Genomic DNA, 6,000 nt, shown 5'->3' with positions numbered 1-6,000 from the left:
GTGATTGTTAGTCAGTGCTACAAGTGGGGGAGAATTGGAAGATTCTCCGGAAGATCGATGAGCATGTGAGGATGTTTAGCTGCTTGGGGTTCAGCAGTGTTCTGTCAGCCAAGAGGGTGGGCTGGTATGAGTTAGTGGCAGACATGCGGGGCGGGATACAGACCTAGGGCATTTGATTGTGGAGGGCCTGGGATCAGGCCGGGATTGAGTACGTATGATGGAGATAGAGTTCGGAACCCCTAGAGGGCTAGAACAGTATGCATGGGAGTAATCTCCCAGAGAGATAACTCGGAATGATGAATGCTAGTTGAGCGGTCCGGATAGACTGAAGGCCGGTAGGCGTACCAGTCAGGCCGAAGGCTCGGAAAACGGTCCAGCCAGGCTGAAGGCCCTGGAGGGCGATCCAGATTGGCTGAAGGTTCTGAGAGTGGTCCAGATTGGCTGAAGGCCTGCTAAGGCGGTCTAGTCATGTTGAAGACTCTGTAGGTATTGTTAGATCAGTTTGAGGAAATGTATTGAGTATGTCGCGATATGTTAGCATTGGAAGGTCTGGCCCCGGGTATTGATCTCGATTAGTGGACATGGTGCATGGACTCGAGAGTCCTTGCGAGCAGATTCAGAGCATGTGTGTTGCATGGATAGCGGTTATGCTATAAGGGAGTGGTGTAGCATCGAGCAAGCACCGTGGCACTTGTCACAGTGACAAGGCGGCCAAGTGGATTCCCTTGGTAGGGAAAGAGAGAGGAATGTAGTTCCGGGAGGGAGTGTAAGTTCACGAAAGTGAAAGTAGCAGCGCAGAGTTGTGATTGGAGTGATCCAATTATGGTCATTGAGCAGCATGATTGCGGCAGTGGTATGGGATCACATCCGGATTGGATGTCTGCTGAGGTCGCGGAAGGGATTCCGCGGGAGTAGAGCCGAGAGGCTCGGAAGGGGGTGCAGGGATGGGGTCTTAGATTCCCAGTTTGATTCTGATCAAGGAATTGTGTATGTAGTGGCGATTCATCCTGGGGGATGTTTGGAGGTGTCGTCAGTGTGACGGGTTTTCCTAACCCGAGGGTGTTAGCGCTAGTGCAGCATGTGTATGCGATTGCAAGAGGAGAACTCATGGGAGTTGCTCTGAGGCTGAAGAATGTGTTGTTCTGTCAGCATGGAGTGGATAGAATTGGAATCGGATCGGGAACCCGATGGTTCAGGGTTATATCTAGCTCGTAAGAGCCAAGTGATTGTTGTGATCAGGATCGAGAAAGTACCATGGGGTGGTACTCGGTTGATAAGTATGGAGCCTGATAGGTGTGGTTATCAGAGGGTGAAGTCGGTGGCCGGCTTGAGGCGGTGGTCAGAACACCGCGAGAAAAGAGAAAGTTGAGCTTCGGACTTCGAAGGGTGTGTCTTAAGGAACCTGGATTGGTTAATGCCAAGTGGTGCGTTGCGGGAGAAGTTCTGGAGTAGAGTTGCTGTAGGCTTTGAGGGCGAAGCCTAATTTAAGTGGGGGAGAATTGTAACTCCCCGTTCCTAAGAGTACTTAATTGTGAGTTCCCGGAGGTGTTGAAAGAAGAACCGCAGCAGCCCAAGAAATCAAGGATCGAAAATGGAGAAAGTGCTGAACCAGACTCGCCACGACGTGGCACTCCTCTGGCCACGACGTGGCGCAAGTCCGATCAAAAATCCTTTGAGCCCAGTCCAACTTATCATCCACCTCTGCCATTTCCCACCCGAGCAGCACTTAGTCAACTGGAGAAGGAACATTTAGAGTTCGTAAAGCATGTGAAGGGGATCCCAATTAATACCCCCTTTGTCGAGTCTTTATCCAAAGCCCCCGAGAACCAGAAATTACTGCAAGACTTGATAGATACGCGAAGGCAATTAAAGAAGCAGTCTATAGTGATTCTAAGTGAACAAACTTCAAAAGCTGTGTTGGGAGAAACACAAGAAAAGATGGGGGATCCTGAACGCCTCACTCTTCCATGTGAGTTTGGGAACAAAATGAAGGTTAATGCTTTAGCCGATTCTGGGGCTAGCATTAATCTAATGCCTTTTTCATTTTTATCAAAAATTGGAGATTCAGAAGATGAAGGCTACGAAAATGAAGATTCACATGGCGAATCGTTCGGTGACACAACCCTGCGGCATCGTGGAAGATATTTTGGTAAAAATTGGAAATTTTGTTTTTCCAATAGACTTTGTAGTCTTGGACATGAAAGAAGATCCGGATGTTCCAATAATCCTTGGCAGGCCATTGCTTAACACTACTGGAGCCCTAGTAGATATCCGCGAGTCCAAGCTCGCTTTGAGGGTTGGAGATGAACAAGAAGTCTTTGGGATAAAAGATGACTTTCAAGAAGATAAAGAGGAGGTGTTCACAATTAATGAAGAGAATGAACTAGAAGAACTGGAAAAGCTTATGGAAGAAGAGATAAAGGCAGTTCATCAAGTCAAGAGGACCAAACCAAGGGCATCTGTTCCGTATGTGATTGAAGTCATAGCTTACAAGAGCCCGACTTCTTGGGTGAGCGAAGAGGACGAGGAAATGACAAGTGATGAAGAGGAAGTCACTTCAAGAGTAACAAGGCCAGTGGTGAAAGAAGAAGAGAATGCTATGGAGTGCAAGGAACAAACGAAGGGCACAAAACGCAAGCTTGAAGAAGATGGAAAAGCTAAAAAGGAGAATTCAAAGAAGGCGTACAAAAGGAGAGTTCAAGCTTACAAACGGCGGTTCAAAGAACAAAAGATCCTGGTGGTAGACTCTTCCGAAGATTCAACGTAGAAGGCACGGAGTCCAGCTCAAGACTCCAAGAAAAAGAAGCGCTTCGCGGGAGGCAACCCGAGTTTGGTTTGCATTTTCTTTTCTTTCTTTTTAATTAGGAAAGACATCAATTCATCGTCTAAAAACCGGTAATTAGTAGAGAATTAGCTGTAGGGAGCTTTAAATAATGAATGATATGCAAAGAAATTAGTTAATATGATAAACTTTATTAAAGTTTTGCATCTGGCAGTTTCCACGACGTGGGCATAGCCCAGCCACGTCGTGGGTTAAAATGGAATGCGCGATCCTAAAAAAGATTTAAGGTCCACGACGTGGGCATAGCCAGCCATGTCGTGGCCTTTAAAAATCAGGGGGGGGGGGACCAATTGCTTAAAACCCTTTGACCGAGAAATCTCATTCCCCACTTGGAGACTGCCGCACGAACGGAAACATTATAACCCCACAGCCAATTTCTTATTCTACTTCCAATTTCCTTGCAAGATCTTGCCAATTAATCTATTTGGTACGTGTTTTACTCATTATTTTGTAGTAATTCTTCCAATTTCAAGTTTTCATGGTTAGGGTTTGTATGATTCATGAAATTGGTTGAATCTAGTGGCTGATTTTAGATTGCATGTCATTTAAATGTCCATAGGAACAAACCCCAAGCACTATTTTTGTAGAAATCGCTTGTAAAAAGACCGATTCAGAATCTGTTTGCGATGCGGACCACGACGTGGCATAGCCTGGCCACATCGTGACTTCTGGCAGACCCATTTAATATGTTTTAATGTGTTGGTTGTTTGCTGCTTTGGTTTGCTTGTGTATGCAATAATGGGACCACGACGAGCTGTTCCGCAGGAGGAAAACCCGATAGATGTAGCAAGCATACATCCCTTATACCAGTTTCCTCAAAACATTCCCCGACCGTTGCTAACTACCTACGAGAATCGGCTTGGATGGTTATATAATAGGGAGTTTACAATAGCTCGAATTATCGATTGGGGATGGCTTGGTGGAGTGGGAATGGTTGCAGAGTTAACACGCTATTGGTCGAAGACTTATGAAGGGGACCAATTTTGTTTCACTTGTCACGGGTGGAGGAATTTATTCGCCATTCAAGAACCCGTGTACCGGGAATTGTCGGTAGAGTTTTTCTCTACCGTATGCTTTGAGGAACGCACCCTGGATGTCACCTACAACCGGGCACTTGTGTTTCATTTGGGGGGTGTATATCGTGAGTGTAGTCTTCGGGAATTTGCTTGGCGTATGGGGCTCTATATGGAAGTGGAGATGCAATCTCCGTTTTTTATCCCTTTCTTGCTTGGATGTGTGCGGGATTTTGCTCCGGGTACTTTGGATGTGCAGTTTTGGCGGGGAATTTCTAACCATGAGTACAACACTCGTGACTTGAGTGAGTCACAAATTCGGAATCCTGTTTTCCGATTTTTGCACTGTCTTATCACTTTTTCAATAAATCACAAGCATCATGGTGATAAGGTCCCCATTCAGAATCTGTATTATTTATGGACTCTTATTACCCCGGGAGTTTGCTGTGATTTACCTTATATGTTGGCGAGGTTTATGGGAAAGAAAGCGGCCAATTCTAGGTCTGGGAGCCCGATTACTGGGGGGCATTTGGTTACTCGCCTGGCTAGGTCATATCATATTTTGACCCATGACTTTGTGAGGAATCTTACTCGATTCCCGGACACAGACTTGACCATTCAAGTCTTGGGTGTGATGCGAGCGGTGGTAAATATCGGGGGTCGTTTTGTTATATCGCCGATAGATGACGAGCAGGAGGAGGTGCAGCCGGGACAACAACCAACAACCAGACCGCGGCGTCGGAATGTACGGGCTAGAGGTGAAGTCGAGCGAGAGCGTGCTGCTTCGCAGTATGTGCAGGGAGTGCCCACCGACCCTTTTCAGAGTCGGGTAGGAACATATTTGGATAATCTACGGGGGCATGCCATTTACCATACCCAGCTTACTGAGGGTATTTATTCGCATTTGGGTGTGACCCGACCATCTTCTATGCCACCACAGTATCCCTATTTTCCGACATGGGAGGAGCTATGGCATCCGCAAAATGATGGGGCAGGGCCAAGTGGAGCACAAGATCAAGATGGTGATTGATTTTATTTCTTTTGTTTTGTTTTAAGGTAGTTTTTTTTATGATGCATTTGGTGTGTGATGTAAAACATTATTAAACTATGATGTTACTTTTTCTTTCTTTTGGGTTGTCCAATTTTTTTTTTCAGATTAGCATTGGAATTCTAAGGAGCATAAAAGGTTAACTTTCGAGTCGTGTTTGTCTAGTCAAGGAAGCTTAGAGTCGTGAGTCGGAACCCACAATTCAAGATAAGTGTGGGGTATATTAGGAGAGAGGTTATCGTTGGGAAATATATTTGCATAGACGCGTCTGAAACTAGTTAGCCATTGGTCGAAGTTGCAAGAGTCACTAAAAAAAATAAGCCATTTTCTGCTGATGCTCAGTTTCCACGACGTGGAATCCTTGTGCCACGTCGTGGCACTCTTACAGTTGGAAGAAATTCAGCATTTTGGTGATTCACGGTTTCAACCCCTATCACGACGTGGCCAACTACCTACCATGACGTGACCCGTTTATCATTGTCACATTTTTCCTTACAAATACCCACTTTGAAGAATTGAAGTTTCGAGTCGTATTCAACCAGTTCTACACCAAGTTTCTATTTTTGGAAGTCCAATTGCACGTTTTCCACACTTTTGGAGATGCTCACGCCACTATCCCAGGGGAGTCTGTTCCTTTTTCTCCCTTTTCTTTAATTATACAATGAGGACATTGTATCAAATAAGTGTGGGGTAGGGGTAGAAAAAGTAAAGTAAATTGCTAGGAAATTTTGATAATTTTCAATAATTGAATCTAGTGATATTAATTAGAGCTATAATTGTTAGTATTATGTGGGATGATCCGATGAAAGTTCAAATGTTTAGTTGAGTCAATAAACGTTATAGTGCATTTGTGGCCTCCCTCATTTTAGTGAAATCATGGAACAAGAACACAACCCCGCTTGGTTTGAGGGATGCAATATGTTTAGCAGCCTAAACCTGAAATGTATCTAGGAAAGTTATTATCATTAGCCAATAAAGGTTGAGGTTGAGCGCCTCTGCTTAAGCATGTAGGGTATGAGTGAAAAAAAGTGAGTTACATGTAAAAGAAAAAAAAAAGAAAAAGAATTACGAAAAAAGTGTGAAGAATTTTGGAGCAA

The sequence above is a fragment of the Lactuca serriola genome, chromosome 8 (assembly GCF_051521515.1).
Source record: "Lactuca serriola cultivar US96UC23 chromosome 8, Lser_US96UC23_V15, whole genome shotgun sequence".
NCBI lineage: Eukaryota > Viridiplantae > Streptophyta > Magnoliopsida > Asterales > Asteraceae > Lactuca > Lactuca serriola.
The sequence above is the reverse complement of the archived record's forward strand: the minus strand, read 5'-3'. Positions refer to the sequence as shown.